The sequence below is a fragment of the Aquarana catesbeiana genome, linkage group LG01 (assembly GCF_042186555.1).
Source record: "Aquarana catesbeiana isolate 2022-GZ linkage group LG01, ASM4218655v1, whole genome shotgun sequence".
NCBI lineage: Eukaryota > Metazoa > Chordata > Amphibia > Anura > Ranidae > Aquarana > Aquarana catesbeiana.
Window position 1 is genome coordinate 97588359 of NC_133324.1, and position 16252 is coordinate 97604610.

At 41.1% G+C, this 16252-nt stretch overlaps 1 protein-coding gene across 1 annotated transcript in view; it reads right to left on the minus strand.

Moving 5' to 3' along the window:
• The window catches only part of HCN1 (hyperpolarization activated cyclic nucleotide gated potassium channel 1), a 649367-nt gene that overhangs the window by 266996 nt on the left and 366119 nt on the right, over nt 1-16252 (minus strand). The window lies entirely within an intron of this gene.

Genomic DNA, 16252 nt, shown 5'->3' on the forward strand with positions numbered 1-16252 from the left:
GCTACGTCTTGAGCAGCTCATAGCTTACACTTCTGCTCACAGCAGTTCAACAGTGCCAAGGAAAGGGGGAAATAATTTACTGGGGACTGAAATGAAATAAAGTGGGGATAACCTTAACCTGTAGCTTTGCCCTGCATTGGAAAAGCTATGGTTAATTTTAAGGAGTGGTATACATGATTTATTTTATGTATCTATTGTAGACACAAGGAGCATTTAATATATATATCACCTTCTTAAATTACAGGTTCTGGCTGTGTTTTTAGTTGCTCGATATATTGATTAAATACACAAAGACGTGTTAATTACTTCACATGCTGATTAACATCTATAAATTCCACATCTGAATGTAGCCCAACACAAGCTTGGCTGGCTGACAAATAAAGTCTTCTAGCAAAAAAACAACTTGCATTTTGATAACTGCAGCCCCTCCAAATAGAACTGTAGCACCCTCTAGGTAGGTAGATGCTAGAGTAGGATTTTCTTTGCAGGGTAGGCAAATTTAGGCAGCCAGGCCTGTTTGTTTTGTACTAGGAGTGGCTCAGGTTAGCAACTGGTGATTCAGATGCAGCATCACTGGAACCTCCCTCTTCTTTCTAGAGCTTTCTGGAAAGTACTGGAAAGAGAGAAGGAGAGGTGGAGCTGCCTGGGATATTTTAAGGAGCCTTGACCAATCCCCAACTTGGATTGGCAGGAGGCAGGCCTCCTTAAATACCCAGGGTCTGCCAGCTGGGGAGGACTTGGACAGCACAGCGGCTAAGTGGTTAGTGGTTTGTGTTTGATACATATGTAGTGCTAGCCTCGTGAGGGCCGCTTAAAGATACTCTTCCCCAATGGTTGCTCTGACCTTGCAAGTCTTCTGACACCCTGGGTTCAGACTTTTCCTGAAAGACGTGTGAATGCAGACACAGAACAATTGAAAGCAAACCAATTAAGTTTTACATGTTATCTTTGCTGTAAACAGTTTCAGTGAAGATCGATCAGACCAGAAAATGATGGTTAGTATTACACACTTTGAATGTACAGGCAATTAAAAGATCCACAATATCTCCCTGAGTAAACAATATAACAATGGTGACCAATTATGATCTATCTTCATCTTTAGGAACCCATTATAGAGACCACACATACTTTCAATTATGATCTATGGTGGCAGGTCTGAAAAAGGGTAGGAGAATAACCAATTCTGTAGTAAAACTACTCCTTGCTTCCTCCTGATGTCATAGCCCTTATGTGCTAGTTGTGATGTAGACTATCACATAATACCCAAATTAATAACCTAGTCTCTAAGTGTTAGGTGTTATGGGGTCAAGTAGTAGCCCACATGTTCCTGTACTATGAGGGGAGAGGAAAGGAGAACAAAAGAGTCCTGATGTTGAAGCAGGAGTCATGAATCTTCAGCTAGCACAAGTGTTGGGGCCAAAAAAGTGATAGTCTAATATTTACATCCAGTAGCACCCGTGTATGACAGATGTCTCTTGATAGCACTCTAATGGGTGGGGCAAAGTAAATATGTCTGCATGCAGTGTCCTAGGTACAAAGAGGGTGGGCAGATGCCCGCTCACCAGACCGAACGATATCAAGCTCAAGGGATGGTGTGGTCACATGCCTAAGGGGTCATGTGTGACTACGAAACATCGTACTACACTGTTTTGTGATGTGATCTTTCTTTAATAAAAAACGTTTGGACGAAATTGATGATCCTTGGTGCGCTGGCGAATATCTACATATCATATAGGTTCCAGTATCCAGCTGGTGGTCGTTACAGCACCCAGTACCTTAAGAGCTCAGTCCAGGAACATGTGCAATGGGAATATGGACTGTGATGTGAAGATCCTGTCGCAGGTTCTTGCAGATGCTGTGTTTAGGGATGATGCTTGACCGCAATCTCTTAAAGGTTGCAGTTTGACTGGATCTGCCAGGCAGGTGCCGATGACGATCATCCGACTGTCATCAGGCCGACTGGACACTGCCGAACAAAGGTGTCCGCACCCACTTGCTAAATGTGCGCGCTCTCTCTCTCCTTGCTGCCTAGGCCGCAGCTCCGATTTCTGACTGACTATCTGGATCGCTGCTGCCGGGTTCTGATAGGCAGAGTCCTCCCCAGTACAGGCTATTTATCCCCTCTCCCAGCGTTCGGTTCTCTCCCTCTAGCCAACAAGAACATGTAGTCTGCAATGGCCGGCTCTAACAGAAACTGCGCTTTCCAAACTACATGTTCCAAGATCCCTTGCTCTTTTGTTACTAGGCCTTGCTTGCTCTACAAAAAAGGAAAAAAGGCTCACTGTGACAGATGTTGGAAGAGTCCCCTGATACCGCAGGCAATTTAGCCAGCTCCTGGCTACACATACATATAATTAGAAATTTAAATAGGTGTTTGAGTGGACACTTCTCAAACAAATGCTGTTGGAAACGTTTATACAAGCTGTCCTCTAAAAACAATGAGAACATAGATACTATTGTTGTATGTTGGGCTAATGTCAGTTGGTAGTTAAAAGCTTCTATTGTACTACATTACTTCTGTAACCAAAGTCAACAATAGCTTGAACTTTTGACATATATGACCTATGGCATGCTACAACAGTGCCATCTAGAGGTTGAGTTGGGAAATGCTCACCCATACAAAAGTAGTGAGTAATGATACGCCCATGTGGGATTGTCTACCTAAACTTTCTAAATAAAAGGACCAGCAGCTTAAGCTGACAGTAGGGCTCCATAATGAGATAACAACAAGGAAGATCTATGTCAGAGGAAACTTTACAGGTCCAAAGAAGAAACCACAACCGAGGTCGACGCTATCGCTCGATCTCTTACAATCGCTTGTAGAGTAAGCCCAGAGCCTTGGCTGTCTATGAAGCAGTGTTAATTTTGATGTCAAATTTCGATTTTGTTTTAATCTTTTGACTAAAATGCCATTTTGGTTTTAGTCATCTGAATTGTTTTAGTCATATTTTTTAGTCAACTAACATCTCCAGTACATTTTACCAGACTAAACTCTCTAGTAGATTTTAGTCAACTAAAATAATTTTAGTCAACTAAAATCTAAAGGGTTTAGTTAAATTGTAATGCATTATTTAAAGTGGTTAAAGCCTAAACATTTTTTTACCTTAATGCATTCCTTTAGGTGTCAGCATCCCCCTTTGTCTCCCTTTTGCTTACCTGAGCCCTCTTTCCATTTAACGCAGTGCATGTCTGCAGCTCCTCTCTCCCCTCACTTCCGGGTCTTGCTGGCTTTGCTGTCAAAAGTCAGTGATGAGTGAGCGGGGGGCAAGGTTCAGTCCCACTGTCTGTGTCAATACATGCAGCAGTGGGGCTCGGGGGAGTGAGCATGCACGAGTGCCCCATGGGAAGCGGCATCCCATGGGGCTCTGGACAGAGGGGAGGAGCCAGGAGCGCCGGCAGGGGATTCGAAAAGAGAAGGGTTCGCGGCCACTCTGTGCAATTTTATTGCACAGAGCAGGTAAGTATACACACGTTTGTTATTTAAAAAATAAAATACGTTTACAATCACTTTAAGCATTTTTCTAGAATTGTCAACCTCCTTATATACTCCTGGAGTAAAAATCTAATAACATAGTATTATTTATGGTATTAAGGTTTGAACATGCACTACAGACACAGATTTAGGCATTGTGCTATACAACGTCTTTCTAAATAAAACCAAGTTTCATAAACTAACAAAAATATTGTTTTTTGACAAACAGAAATGCAAAAAAAAAAAATAAAGAAAACCCAAAAAAGCTGTAAACCCTATTGGCTGTAATGCCATTGCACATATTACCTGAATAAATTACCCACATTAAATATTAACAAAAAAAGAAAAGCCTTTTTCTTATTCAGCAGCTTAGTAAATGCCTCCTATTTATTCTTATGTGGTAATGCAGTGTTAATTTTGACATCAAATTTCGATTTAGCTTTAGTCATAGTCTTTTGACTAAAATGCCATTTTAGTTTTAGTTGTATTTTAGTCGACTAATAGTGTTAATTTAGTCACCGAAAATATTTTTGTCGATAAAATTAACACTACTATGAAGATCGTGAAGCCGCTTTAACCTAAGCATATTTCCATTGTATAGATAGGTAGTTTTAGTGCGCGTTTGTTGTATGTATATCTATTAGTATTGTATAATTGTAATAGCTTGTATGTGCAGCAGTTTGTTTCGTAAAAGCACATTAATACTACACACTATTAATAGACCACACAGACTTCCTTGGGTTTACTCCAAGAACCTTAACTTCTTCCAGACCAGCTATACTGCGGCAGGTTGGCTCCCCTGCGCGAAACCACGTAGCTATACGTCGGCTCGCGAGGTTTGGATAGCAGGCGCGTGCCCGTGGCGCGGTGCCAATGCTCGTGGACGACAGTTGCAATGACCACAGGCCACGAGCGATTGTGAGCAGGAGACACAGAACAGGGACGAGTGTGTATAAACACACACTTCCCTGTTCTGTTAGGAGTGACAGATCATGTGTTCCTATTAGCTAGGAACCACGATCCGTCACTTCCTCTAGTTAGTCCCCTCCCCCTTCAGTTAGAATCACCTCCCAGGGAACACAGTTAACCCCTTCACCGCCCCCTAGTGTTAACCCCTTCACTGCCAGTGACATTTTTACAGTAATCAATGCATTTTTAATCACACTGATCGCTGTATTAATACCAATGGTTCCAAAAATGAGTCAAAAGTGTCCGATGTGTCTGCCATAATGTCGCAGTCATGATAAAAATTGCAGAGCGCCGCCATTACTAGTAAAAAAAATTAATAATAAAAATGCCATTTTGTAAACGCTATAACTTCTGCACAAACGCACAGGGGACACCTCTGGAAAGCAGCATTGTTAGTCTGTGGGGAGCGGAGTGTTAGATGTACTAGCAGATTTAAATACATTAGCAAATTAAAGCCAAACTTCAGCTAATACTTTACCCACTTGACCTGCAGAGGGTTTACCCCCCCCCCCTTCATGACCAGGCCGCTCTTTACAATACGGCATTGCGTTACTTTCACTGACAATTGTGCGGGCATGCAACGCTGTAACCAAATAAAATATATATCCCTTTTTTCCCCCAAAAAAAGATTTCTTTTGGTGGTATTTAATCACCTCTGCGTTTTTTATTTTTTCTGCTATAAAACATATCCAAAAAAATATATTTCTTCATAAATTTAGGCCAATATGTATTTTTTGGTAAAAATCTCAATAAAAGTATATTGATTGGTTTACACAAGCGTTAGAGAGTCTACAAACTATGGGATATGTACTGGAATTTTTTTTTTCTACTAGTAATGACAGCGATCAGCGACTTATAGCGGGACTGCGATATTGCGTCGGCCAATCTGACGCTTTTTGGGAGCCAGTGACACTAATACAGTGATCAGTGCTAAAAATATGCACTGTCACTGCACTAATGACACTGGCTGGGAGGGGGTTAAACATCAAGGGCGATCAAATGGTTAACTGTGTGCCTAGCCAGTGTTTTGGTGTATACTCTGTGCTGTTTTTACTAGGAGAAAAAATAGATTCTATTCCCTGCTTTGCAAAAACACAGAATCCCCCCCCCCCCAATCTGCCTATGTAAATCTACCTATGTATAAAAAAGTATGTGTTCTTTACCAACGATCAGCATGTGTCAGAGGACATCAAGTGCCCGATACCCGCAGATCGGCTTCTAGCGTAAATATTCCGCGTGCTCCCTGCGATCGGAAATGCCAAATCACATAAATATACACGATCCGTCGCACAGCTGCTGCCCTGTAGCAGTAAAACTGCTGAAGGGTGGTCAGCAAGATGTTAAAAAAAAAACAGCAAGCTTTTTTTTCTTTTTGGTATAAAGGCTTTACAAAAATAAATAAAAACTGATCATTCTAAGCACCCCTGTCAGTGGTAAATGGTTTGTCTCATCCCTGTAACTGATACATCTGCAAAAGAGTTTGGTCTTTTGAAAATCTGGATCCCCAGATGAAAATAGGATAAAAAAATAAAAAAAAATTGAATGCCGCCTTTACATCTGATAATTGGCAAGTTGCAATAAAATAAATGTTTGCTTTTGGGTTTAATACTGCTTTAAAAGGCTCCACGTTTTACACCTTTCTGGCTAGACTGATAATGTAAGCCAGGACAACAAAATAACCAATTCGACAAATAACTGTTATAATCTCCTTTGTTTCATTATGCCTGTAAAAGGTTTTACATTTTGAAAAATTGGAACACCGAGTTAAATTGTACTTCTATAACTAAATGAGCACAGGAGTTCAATGCAAAAGCCCTTGTGATAATAATCATCAGACAGTAGCCACTTCAAAAAGTTCAATTAATCAGTGTGGTATAAAAATTTTAAAAAAGAAGTATCCTGCAAGGCACAGGGAGGAGAATATCCTCCACTGCTTGAGGATATAGAATCACTTGGTGTGAAGTACATCACTTTCATAAAGAGAAAAGCTTTCTTACAAGACCTCCATTACGTATGTCCTTCACTTTTATAAAGGAACATGTAAAAGACATCATGCACCATTTAGTTATCCATAACCTGCGATGGTCTGGGTTTTAGAAGATGAATTAGCTAATTAATAGTGGTGCATATCTTATGATGTCCTCAAGAGACCCAAGAATCCTTACCACTATGCTTTGTTCTTTATCTGCAAGCAGGTTAAATATAAACAAGCCATATTTTTTTCATTGCGGACCACATAAGCATTATTTTGGTTGCCCTCAAAGGGCCGGTTGTATCCGCAAGACTATATAAATCCCTCCAGGGCTTTTTTCCCTCCAGAGAACAGGTTCAAGAACTGAACCACACACCCCTCGTTGAAATGCATTAAACAGTGGGAGGATCTTAAAGGAGCAATAAATACCAGGAGTGTGTTATGTGCAGAGTTCAGAGATGCGCTATGTACAGAGTGCAGGGTTGAGGAGTGTGCTACATAGAGAGTACAAGGTTGAGGAGTGCGCTACAGAGTGCAAGGTTGAGGAGTGTGCTACATACAGAGTGCAGGGTTGAGGAGTGTGCTACATACAGAGTGTGGGGTTAAGGAGTGCGCTACATACAGAGTGCAAAGTTGAGGAGTGTGCTACATAGAGAGTACAAGGTTGAGGAGTGCGCTACATACAGTGTGCAGGGTTCAGCCTTTCACAGGCTGTCCACATCTCACTTCCATCCCTCCTCGGCTTTGACCTTTATAACACTCTCCCCCATCCCTCACCTCTGCACATATCTCCCTCCGCAGCCTTCTCCTGCTGCCCCCAAAAGTTTCCTCGCATCCCACCTACCTGGTCTGGCTCTAGTACCTCCCAGCAGTGTGCTACTTAGAGAGTACAAGGTTGAGGAGTGCGCTACAAAGTGCAGGGTTGAGGAGTGTTCTACATACAGAGTGCAGGGTTGAGGAGTGTGCTACATACAGAGTGCAAGGTTGAGGAGTGCGCTACATACAGTGTGCAGTGTTCAGCCCTCTTTCACAGGCTGTCCACATCTCACTTCCACCCCTCCTCGGCTTCGACCTTTATAACACTCGCCCCCATCCCTCACCTCTGCACATATCTCCCTCCACAGCCTTCTCCTGCCGCCCCCAAAAGTTTCCTCGCATTCCACCTACCTGGTCTGGCTCTAGTACCTCCCGGCAGTGCAGGTGGCTCCACCTCTCTCACTTGCAGAGAGATAATTGGTCAGCATCTGTGCACCTGTGCACAGTTGGAGATCAAAGTGCAGCTTACTCCGTGATGCCCAATCCCACACTGTTCCCACGTCTACCTTGTCCCCGCTGTAAGTGCAGGGCAGGCAGAGATCTGTGAGAGCAACCAGAAGGAAAGTCGTCCTTGTAAATACATAAGGCTTCTGTGTTTTCAAGTAACAATGGTGAGTGGGGATTGGAGGGCGAGAGCCGGAGGTAGCAAAAAGGAATTCCAATTAAAAATGGGCGTATTTGCACGCTGCTATGTTGTGCTATTAAGTGCTATAAGACTTTAAAACGTACTAAGCGGATCGCTCACCCCTATACACACTCTCTAAACATGTATCAATGTGCAAAATTATATATGTATATCTCCCTGAGGAAGCCACGTGACCCTGTGGCGTAATGCGTAGGACAGGAGCCAATCTGTTGTCACACTGAGGCGCGCATTGTGAGCATACTGTGGTAATACTGTCTGATTGTCTTATACACACACTTTAAGGACTGCATGCTTTTTACAGTTTAGTGCACTCTAAGCACCAGGAAAATTTGAGTGTTTTTATACTTGGTGTTTAATAAACCCGTTGTTTTAAAAGATAAAGCACTATGTCCAGCTTTCTCTCTTTATGATTTGGGCATATGGAGATAAGTGTAAGAGGAGCATTTTAATCTCCGGATCGCCAGCAAAGGAGTGAAACAGCAGAAAAGCGCACATAGACCATTGGTTGGTCTTATCCCCCACGTGAGGGCACATCGGATGAGGGGATTATCACTAATGCATGTGGATGACTGGAGCACATAGTGGTGAACACTAATTAAGGAAGCAGTCGTTTGGATATGCGAACACAAGCCTGTTTCTTATGAAAGATTGAGCATATGCAAGCATACTCATACCAAAGGACACTTTTTGGACTGATGCATTGTTTGTTTTGCTTTGTTAATGTTATACTGTATATGGTTTGATATGATATGCGGAATTTGAAAATTGCTATGCTATTTGTGTTATTATGCTATTTGAAGGGACACATTAGCATTTGGGAGCGCGGCACCACTTTTGAATATAAGAATGGAGTTCCGCCACATTGCAGCTGAAAAATTGCTCTTGTTGTAAGGGCCACATAACACGGCCAGGCAGGCCAGATTTGGACCACGGGCCTTGTGTCTGACACATGTGACATAGATTATATAAATTAATGGTGACACACTATACAAAATTAGGTTTTCCCTAAAATCACAATGCAATAATTTCAAAAATTGCAAGCGCTATAATATAGGTGCGGTCCAACGTCCCATAAATGGATAAAAGCAAATATTTTGAACCCCAGATTCACCACAATATGTGAGTCAACATGGAAATTACTGAACTCGATATGGAACACTTCACTTGGCTACCTACTCAAAAAAAGGTTCTTCCCACAATATGGATATCTCGGGAGCTCACAGTGCTTTCATAGTAAAATATTGCTTACTCAAACCCAATCAGGTTAAAAACAACAAAACTGCATTATATCGAGTGTTTCCAGGATTATCATATCAGAGTGTGTGATGTATGGCGCCTCTCAGTCTACCATGCACAGCTGCCACAATCTCCATGCTGTATTACCGTCCGAGTCTTGGGCATGCATGGCGTGTCTCTAAGCCACGTCCAACAGGTTTTTCCATCAAGACTTTGTCATAATTCTTATTGATTTATAATCTTTACTATAGAACAGTGATGGCGAACCTTGGCACCCCAGATGTTTTGGAACTACATTTCCCATGATGCTCAACTACACTGTTGTAGTTGAGCATCATGGGAAATGTAGTTCCAAAACATCTGGGGTGCCAAGGTTCACAATCACTGCTATAGGACATCTCCTTCACATAACTCTCTTCAATAGCAGTCTACAGACCTACTTTAAAGTCCCAAACTCACCCCCTTTTTTAGTCTTCAGACCTACTACATGCCTCCTGGCAAACCTTATCCTGGTCTTTGGTATAGCTGTGAATGGAGTGTTTAAGCATGGAACATCCAGTACTTACGTTTCCTATTATTGTAAAACACACAATTTTATTCAACTGCTATTCCCTTAGATTATGGTTACAACACTTGTCCATCAAAGGTACATCACTTTGTTAAAAAAAAAAAAAAAAAAACGATAAAAATCTGTGGAACACATACTATGTATGACATCAAAATTATTATAGTCACTGGAGGGGGTTCTGTTTGAAAGGCATATTTGACCACAGTGGCAATAATCAGAATGAACTTGCTATCCAAAGCAGCCTTAAAAAATGTAATAGGCCAAAGTGATACTGATTATTACCTTTTTTTTGTTATAAAATGTAAAAGGAGAAACTAAACTATGGTGGAAGTGTGGCGGATTTTTTAAGTCATTATAGTGTTTAACTTTTTTGATGCCAGAGCAGTTTTTGCACAGGTTTAAAAAAAATATTTTTAACCCGAAGATTACATAAAACCCCCAAACATATATTTTCTGAAAGCAGACACCCTAGAGAATAAAATAGTGGTAGTTTCAATTTTTTATGTCACTTGAAATTACTGTAAAAAAAGTCAAAGGAATGCAAAATTTTAGTAAAAAAACTCACTTAAGTGAATTTTAGGGCAAACAAATGCAATAAAATACCCACACTTTTGGTAACATATAAAAGACAAGGTTGCACCAAGTAAATAGATACCCAACATGTCAAACCTTAAATGTGCAATTGTGCATGCGCCCATTAAATGGCGAAATACTTCAGTACCCTACATTTTCTATAGGCGATGCTTCAAAAGCCCCCTATATGCCACCAGAATTATTGCTCTCACTCCGTCATGCATAGCAGTATGCAACGTGTATCGCGCATTCAGCGTTTTTTTTCCATGCATATATGTGGGGGTGAGGGGGCCTCAAAAAAAATTTGGGGGGGGGGGGATTTTATGTGCTTGGGTTGACACTTTTTGCAAAAAAAAAATAAAAAAATGTATTGCTTAACCTCTTATTTTTCATCACATAGGGGACAAGAAAGTCCCCTATGTGATGATTTTTAGGTGACAGGTTCTCTTTAGTGAGACATGCAGGGTCTAAAAGACACGCCTGTACCGGCAATGGGGCAGCAGCATAGCCTGATAGGCAGGAGTCTGCCTGTCAGTCTTACACACAACCCTGGTGGCTGAAGCCATCTGTATGTGAAACCCACTTGTCAGGTCTGTATGGCGTACGAATCTGGCAGCGAAAGGGTTAAAGTGAACCTGTGCTTTGCCCAGCGGCTGATTATACTCATTTTCCCCCATTTTTTATCTCTCAGAGTGATATTGAATCACCTTCCACGTTCAGTTATTGGGACGCATGGGAATTCTCCTGGTGACATTGCGGCAGAATAGGATGGTTTGCGGGTCTGGAGGGGAACATTATCACTCCTAGTTGAAAAGGTTCAATAATCACAAGCAATGTTTAAATGAACAATGGGGTATTTTTGCTTAACTACCTGCCGCCCTCCCACAACAGTTTTACTGTGGGTGAGCAGCACAGACAGGCCGGACAGTGTACTTGCACATCATCGGATTCAGGGCGCGCGTGCTTCCTGCTGACCCATGTTGTGCTTGGACACAGCACGGGTTTGGAAGCAGATTTCAGCCAATGATTTTGGCTGAAATCAGCCTTTTGGCTTTGTCCAATCACAGCGTCGTGTGTTTACAAAGACACAGAACTCTGTGTGCATAGGAACAGCAATCCGGTTGTTTCTTCTCCCTGTAAAGCAGGGAGAAAAAACAGCCAGATTAGAAAGTAAAATCAGAACATATTGCACACGGCTAGGCACACAACCCCTTGATCACCCCTAGATGTTAACCCCTTCCCAGCCAGTGTCATTAGTACAGTGACAGTGTATAGTATTATCACTGATCACTGTATTAGTGTCACTGGTCTGGTGATGTCAGTGTCCGTTAGCACCAGATTGCCCACCACCCTGATCACTGCCATTACAGTATAGAGTCTAAAGATGCAAAAATTCCAGTATACAGGCATTCCTCATTCCTTGTGTTACGTACAATCCTGTTCTTAAAGCAGAACTTCAGTAATTTTTTTCAACTTTCCATCTATTAAATCTTCTGCCCTATAGGCAAAACACTTTTTTTCCTTTTGGATAAAGTAAGGGAGGGTTATAACCCCTGCCAGATTTTTTTTTTTTTTTTTGCCATCTGTGTCCTATTGCGGAGATTCTCCTTCACTTCCTGTCCCATATTTAAACAGGAAGTGAGAGGAAATACCTGCAAATTAAGAGATATCCTTGGGGACCCCCAGGTCAACCAGAACTAGTGTCTCCATTGGAACATTTCTCCTCTATTACTTTTCTGGGGACAACGCAAAATTTCTTTTACTTTCACTTTCAATGATAATGGTAAACAGGACAAATAGAGAGGAGGAATTTCCCTATTGAGGGCACAGGCAGCGTTAAAAACTGACAAACATTCCAATCCCTCTGTGCTCTATCCAAAAATGTTTTTAAAGTTTCTCCTTTAGTTATACTTTAACTTTGGATAGTAAAACTTTTTTTCTGCCAGTAAATACCTTATACAGCCCACTTCCTGTTTCTTGTCTGGTCATTAGCCTAGGCTTATGACATCATGCACAGCTCTGGCTCTCACTCTCGTGTGAGTTTGCCAGGAAGGGAGGGGGGATGAGTCATAAGAGGGCCAATGAGAGCTGCAGAGCTGGAGGTGTGCCTCTGTGTAAATCAAGGAAGTGAACAGGCAGCAGCTTCAGCTGCCCGCAGGTAAAATGGTTGCAGCCAGACTCAGCGGAGGGAGATTCCTGCAGCATATTTGGCAAGTACAGAATCACAGTATATATAAAATAATATGCGAGCAGACTGCAGTTCCTCTAAGTTGAATTTGTATGCAAGTTAGAACAGGTATTTTTTTTTTAAGTGCAACTCCAGCCAAAAAAATATTTTTAAGTTTTGGATAGGGAACGGTTAACTGGCCAGGCAGTGATGTGGGATTAAAATATAATAAGTAATCCCCGTACCACTATTAACAATAAACTACTGGAGCGGAAATAAAAAAAATGTGAATAAAATGATTGCTGCTAAGCACGGTTATGTGTTCCCACACCACTAAAAACAAAACAACCAAAAACGTGCAGCTCTACCATACTGATTAATAACTTAACAATAATGGTGGAACCCTCTAATACAGGGATCCTCAAACTATGGCCCTCCAGCTGTTGCAGAACTACACATCCCATGAGGCATTGTAAAACTCTGACATTCACAGACATGACTAGGCATGATGGGAATTGTAGTTCCTGAACACCTGGAGGGCCGCAGTTTGAAGACCCCTGCTCTAATATATGGTTTTCTCAATAAGCATCAATATCACCACAATACCAGACTCTGTGATATGTAACTTCAGATAAAATACACAAACAAAAACAAAAAAATGAAACTTAACAGGAATTGTGGAAGCCCAAAACAAAATAACTTCAAGTGAAATAATTGACATTAACTAAAGCATTATAAATTCAGTGCAACAATCTAAACAAAGAACATCCAAAGTGCAATAATAGTGGGAACCTCCCAACTAAAATGTCTTAATTTTGTGAAAAAAGTGAAGCAGAAAAAATAAACGGTCAGTAAAACATCCAATACATGTATCCAGAAAGTTGCATGTACTCACAACAAGCCCCAATTTCAAAGAAACCCTTGTGATCCACCGCCAGTCAGTGAAGGCTCTCACCCTAATCTCAGACCTTTTCATGGGTCCAGGGGTCTTATCCTGTGGCTATCGGCTCCTTAGATCCTCTAACTCCCCTCTACAGGTAACCATGCACTTCTGGGATCACCACTCAGTATATGGATTATGGCTCATTATTAGTGTTTTTCCAATTAGAAAACTTCAGGTTTTATTAAAAATAACTTAAAAACACAAATTTTAATGTGCACTAATATCTGTGCACATAGATATATGGCTTGCCTGGGTACAATCACATTGCCCCCTTTAAGAATCAAACATACAGCAGGTAAAATAAGTATTGAACACATCACCATTTTTCTAGGTAAATACAGTGCATTCGGAAAGTAATCACAGTGCTTCACTTTTTGCACATTTTGTTATGTTACAGCCTTATTCCAAAATGGATTAAATTCTTTATTTTCCTCAAACTTCTACAAACAATACCCCATGATGAAAACGTGAAAGAAGTTTGTTTGAAATCTTTGCAAATTTATTAAAAATTAAAAAAGGAAAAAAATCCCATTGAGATTTTGCTCAATACTTTGTTGAAGCACCTTTGGCACCAATTACAGCCTCAAGTCTTTTTGAGTATGATGCTACAAGCTTGGCACACCTATTTTTGGGCAGTTTCTCCCATTCTTCTCTGCGGGACCTCTCAAGCTCCATCAGGTTGGACGGGGAGTGGCGGTGCACAGCCATTTTCAGATCTCTCCAGAGATGTTCAATTGGGTTCAAGTCTGGGCCACTCAAGGACAATCACAGATTTGCCCCCGCAGCCACTCCTTTGTTATCTTGTGCTTAGGGTTGTTGTCCTATTGGAGGATGAACCTGCACCCCAGTCTGAGATCCAGAGCGCTCTGGAGAAGGATTTCATCAAGAATGCCTCTGTACATTTCTGCATCCATCTTTCCCTTGATCCTGACTAGTCTCCCAGATCCTGCCACTGAAAAACATCCCCACAGCATAATGCTGCCACCACCATGCGTCATTGTAGGGATGGTATTGGCCAGGTGATGAGCGGTGCCTGGCTTCCTCCAGACATGAGAGTTCAATCTTTGTTTCATCAGACCAGAGAATTTTGTTTCTCATGGTCTGAGAGTCCTTCAGGTGCCTTTTGGCAAACTCCAGGCAGGCTATCGTGTGCCTTTTACTGAAAAGTGGCTTCTGGCTGGCCACTCTATTATACAGGACTGATTGGTGGAGTGCTGCAGAGATGATTGTTCTTTTGGAAGGTTCTCCTCTCTCCACAGAGAAACGCTGGAGCTCTGTCAGCGTGACCATCGGGTTTTTGGTTACCTCCCTGACTAAGGCCCTTCTCCCCCGATTGCTCAGTTTGGCCGGGTGGCCCGTTCTAGGAAGAGTTTGGTTCCACTTCTTCAATGTGCAGATGATGGAGGCCACTGTGCTCATTGGGACCTCCAATGCTGCAGACATTTTTCTGCTCCCTTCCCCAGATCTGTGTCTTGATACATCATTATCTCGGAGGTCTACAGACAATTCCTTGGACTTCATGGCTTGGTTTGTGCTCTGACATGCACTGTTAACTATGGGACCTTATATAGAAAGGTGTGTGCCTTTCCAAATCATGTCCAATCAACTGAATTTACCACAGGTGGATGATCAGGATGCACCTGAGCTCAATTCTTAGTGTCATGGCAAAGGCTGTAAATACTTATGTGCATGTAATATTTTTGTTTTTCTATTTTTAATACATTTGCAAAGATTTCAAACAAACTTTTGTGTTATTATGGGGTATTGTTTGTAGAATTCTGAGGAAAATATTGACTTGAATCCATTTTGAAATAAGGCTGTAACATAACAAAATGTGCAAAAAGTGAAGCTCTGTGGATACTTTCCAGGTACACTGTATATTTCTAAAGGTGCTACTGACATGAAATTTTAACCACATGTCGGTAACAACCCATGCAATCCATACATACAAAGAAACCAAAACAAATAAGTTCAGAAATGAAGTTATGTGTAATAAAATAACGACATAGGGAAAAAAAATAGTAAATAAAATAATAAATAATAAAAATGTAATAAAAAACCCAGCGGTAATCAAATGCCGCCAAAAGAAAGCTCTAATTGTTGGAAGAAAATATTAATTTTATTCGGGTACAGTGTTGCATGACTGCTCAATTGGCAGTTAAAGTAGCACAGTGCTGAATAGTAAAAAATGACCTCGTCATTAAGGGGGGTAAAACTTTCTGGCGGTCAAGTGGTTAAAAACATTCACAAAAGAAGAAGAGGGAAGCAGAAATTGGATCAATGCTACTTAACTGTTCAGCTGTAGAACAAACAAGACACATTTGTACAAATTGTTTGTTAAAGCAAAGATATAAGAGAAGTATGGACTTAGAAAGTTTCTTGGATCCTGTAGCCACTTCTTGTGCATAGCTGGGCATGGAGTGCTAAAGCATGCAACACCCCAGTGCTTATGGATGGCGAGAAGTTTCTCTCTGTTGTAAGACAACTATCCAATTTATACTGTATAAATGGTTATTCCATTTACTTGATTCTTTAGCTCAGGATTAGAACACCACAATGACTAGCATGCCTACCATCACCCTGAACACACATAGGGCGCTTATTGTCTCAAGCAGCCTTTGAAGTTCTAACCACCTCCAGTCTGCCTCCAGTCTGGGCCTTTTCTGGCACGTTTTTTTCACAAGTAACAACTAGTATTTTTTGCTAGAAAATTACTTAGAACCCCCAAACATCATATATATATATATATATATATATATATATATATATATATATATATATATATATATATATATATATATATATATATCATTTTTTTTTTTTTTAAACAGAGGCCCTGGAGAATAAATTGGTGGGTTTTGCAATTTTTTGTGTCACATGGTATTTGCGC